We start from the raw sequence: 4,080 nt of genomic DNA on the forward strand, positions 1-4,080 counted from the left end.
GTTAGAACTCAGGAGGGGCGCTGGGTGAATCGCTGAGTCAGAGCTGGAGAGGGGCACTGGGAGAATCGCTGAGTCAGAGCAGGAACGGGACACTGGGGGAATCGCTGAGTCAGGACTGGGGAGGGGCACTGGGGGAATCGCTGAGTCAGGAGGGGTGCTGGGTGAATCGCTGAGTCAGAGCTGGAAAGGGGCACTCAGAGAATCGCTGAGTCAGAGCTGGAGCGGGACACTGGGGGAATCGTTGAGTCAGAACTCAGGAGGGGCGCTGGGTGAATCACTGAGTCAGAGCTGGAGAGGGGCACTGGGTTGAATCGCTGAGTCCGAGGTGGGGAGGGGTTCTGGGTGGCAGGCTCTATCAATGCAGTAGCACTTCTGCGATTCTGAAGTTTGCCAGGTTCAACATTGAGTAGATGTTTGCATTTGCAAGGGAGATTGGAACTAAGCACCATCAAGAGAAGCGAACTGATTGATTCAATAAGGAATCTACGATTATCATCTTTTTCCAGAGAGTGGTGAGATTGTGGAACCTACAAGCACAGGGAGAGAGAAGCAGTGTAAGTGCGTTGAAGGAAAAGTAGACAGCCATATGAGAAGGAACAGAGTTGATGGAGTGGGGGGGGTGACATGCAGAAGAGGAGATGGGGACTCAGGAGGAGCTTAAACACAGGACAGACCTATCTGGCCCTCATGGTCTGCTGCTATCTACCAAATAGTATTTAATTTGCCTTCCCAAAAGAAGAAAATGATCTAAACTCTGCTTCCTGGGCTACAGTGCCTCCTCCCCCCCATCCCATATCATTTCTCTCTCTGTCCTTTGGATGAACGTAGATTTAGAGATGTTTTTCAAAAGCTGACAGCTGTTGTGAAATGTTTCCATCCTGTTAGGATATTCTGACCCACATTAAAAGACATGTGTTTAACAAAGTAATTGGTGCACATCACTCTGATCCTGCATGGTGCAGATGTGAACCAAACCAGAGAGGCTTTCTCTGGGGCTATTTTGAGAGAGTTTGTTACTTATTTTATTATGTCAGTCTGGAGAACATCATTTATATTTTTCCTATCCAGCATCACGAACAGTGCAGTTAGATTCAGATTACAGTTCCCTGTACACAGATACCAGCACTGTATTTATTAAAATCCAAGACTTAAACACATAACCTAGGCTGGGTGAGGGAATGAAGCATTGTCATAGATGCCGCTTTTCACAGCAAAGCCTCTATCTGTTTGCTTCAGCGAACCAATATTCATTTTAACATAACCCCTGAAGAGCTTTATTCAGTAATTCTAACAAAAGCCAAACACTGGATGCTGCAAGCATGAAATAAAAAGAGAAAGTGTGGGAGAAACTCAATGGGTCTGGCAGCATCTGTGGGGAATGAGAGAGAGAGAGAGAGAAAAACAGAATATTCTGAAGAAGAGTCAGGAAAGATGTTTCCTTCCACAGTCCAAAGATGTGCAGGCTAGGTGGATTGGCCATGTTAAATTACCCATAGTGTCCAGAAATGTGTAGATTAGGTAGATTATAGGGGGATTGGTCTGGGTGAGTGCTCTGAGGGTCGGTGTGGATTTGTTGGGCTGAAGGGCCTATTTCCACACTGTAGGGGTTCCATGATCTATGATATTGTGAAACTTGAAAGGGTTCAGAAAAGATTTACAAGGATGTGGCCAGGGTTGGTGGGTTTGAGCTATAGGGAGAGGCTGAATAGGCTGGGGCTATTTTTCACATGAGAGGTTGAGGGGTGATCTTATAGAGGCTTATAAAATCATGAGGGGCATGGATAGAGAGAATAGCCAAGGTCTTTTTTAACCAGGTTGGGGAGTCCAAAACTAGAGGGCATAGGTTAAAGGTGAGAGGGAAAGATATAAAAGGGGCCTAAGGGGCAACATTTTCACATAGGGGGTGGTGCATGTATGAAATGAGCTGCCAGAGGAAGTGGTGGAGGCATCTGAATGTTTATATGAGTGGGGAGGATTTAGAGGGATATGGGCCTAATGCTTGCCAGTGGGACTAGATTAATTTAGGATATCTGATTGGCATGGCCAAGTTGGATTGAAGGGTCTGTCTCTGTGCTGTACATCTCTATGACTCTAAGAGTCATATTGGACCTGAAACATTAACTCCACTTCTCTCTCTCTGCCTTTCTTCACAGATACTGTCAGACCTGCTGAGTTTCTCCAGCAATTTCTGTGTTTAGTTGTCCAGTCATCCATTCTGGAATTTGATATTCGCTGTAATCCAAATCAGTTGCTCTGATCATCTAATGGCCTGCATTTTGGCGAATCCAATCATGTGAGACACATTCGGGACCATGCAAAGTATTTGAGAGGATTGATCTGAAACGTGTGCTCCCTTCTCTCTCAGGTAAAAGCTCTCTCAAGAGTTTCAATACAGCAAATCCTTCAAAGCCAAGTATAATTTCCAATCAGAATGGTGAGGTGCTGACCAATAGGCTTCAGTTCATCATGACCTTTGACAGGTAGCAGCATAGGGATTCTCCCTATGCCATCGGGGCAGAATTGAATATTTCTTCTGGAGGTGAAAGAGTGAAGGTGACCCAGCCACCATTTTCCCAACACTTCCAGTGTTGGCGGTAATGAACTAAAAACCAGCAAAAAATATCATTCGGCAGCTTGCAATAAAGATTGACAAGGAAGTAGGTTTTAGAGCTCTTTAATTGAGAAACTGAGGTTAAGACTGATCAGTGAAGCTCAGAGCGAACCTCAAATTTGAGATCCTGTCTCCAGATTGAGTTGGAGCAGGGAATGAGGCAATAGGAGGAGGAAGTATAGCAGAACAGAGAGAGTGTTAACAATGGATAGAAAGGTTGGGCAAAAAAATACCAGCTGAGCCATCACACCTGCCCAGCGCTAGAATGGACTGCATGACCAGTACCTCACACCCTCTTACTCCATGTGGTCTCCCTTTCACCCACCCACTGCACCGTCCAGAATAGGATATACAAAAAGCACAGCCAATAAGGGAATAAATTAATCTAAGAAATCCTTCTCTACCTCTCATGGGTGATCAGTAACCGGGGCCAAGTTTATACACACCTATACCTTCTGTATCATGTGACCCAGAAATCCAGGAATTGTCCCCAGTTCCCTACTGAAGGCTTGAGGCTGCCAGATTTGCAATGATCTGAGAAGTATGAAAGTGACTGTTACAGAGACTTGATTATTTAATGGTGATTTAATTTAGTGGGAATCGCTGGCAAGGCCAGAGTTTGATGCCCTTTCCAATTTGCCCTTGAGCTGAACCATTTCAGAGGGCAGGTAAGGGTTAATCACATCGCGGTGGGTCTGGAGTCACATGTAGGCCAGACCAGTTAAGGATGGCAGATTTCCTTCCCTAAAGGGCATTGGTGAACCAGATGGGGTTTTTACAACAATTTACAATGGTCACATGGTCACCATTACTGAGATGAGCTGTCAATTCCAGAGTTTATTGATTGAATTTAAATTCCAACGGCTGTCATCCTGGAATTTTAATCTCTGTGCCCACAACTTGAATTGAGGCCTCCTGGATTATTATTCATCAGTAAACCCCCAACTGCAGTGGAGAGGGTGAGAAATTGAGTTCCCTAACTGGGGCTATCAATCTGGTCCAATCAGGGAGTCCTGGCTGACAGATATAAACAGAAATGTCAGAGGTTCTGCTCACTCTGAGAGCTGGCTCTGAGGAGGTGGATTAATGTCAAGGACTCTCCGAATGTAAATAAAAGGTGACTTGGTCGTGGGATACTGGCCTCTGTGGAGTTATTTCAGTGGTAACGAGGGAAAGAAAATATGCTCCCAAAGAAATTTGCTCACAACAGTCATCTTTGAGTGGGGACAAGCATTTCTGGCTTCATGCTGTTATTTGGGAAGCTTGACTCATTTAATCCTGTCATCAAAGACTGGGCCCAGGATGTGGAAAGAATATTGTTTCAGAGATAATAGGAACTGCAGATGCTGGAGAATCTGAGATAACAAGGTGTAGGGCTGGATGATCACATCAGGCCAAGCAGCATCAGAGGAGCAGGAAGGCTGACGTTTCGGGCCTAGACCCTTCTTCAGAAAATTTTCTGAAGAAGG

Source organism: Rhincodon typus, chromosome 5 (genome assembly GCF_021869965.1).
Source record: "Rhincodon typus isolate 14 chromosome 5, sRhiTyp1.1, whole genome shotgun sequence".
NCBI classification, from domain to species: Eukaryota; Metazoa; Chordata; class Chondrichthyes; order Orectolobiformes; family Rhincodontidae; genus Rhincodon; species Rhincodon typus.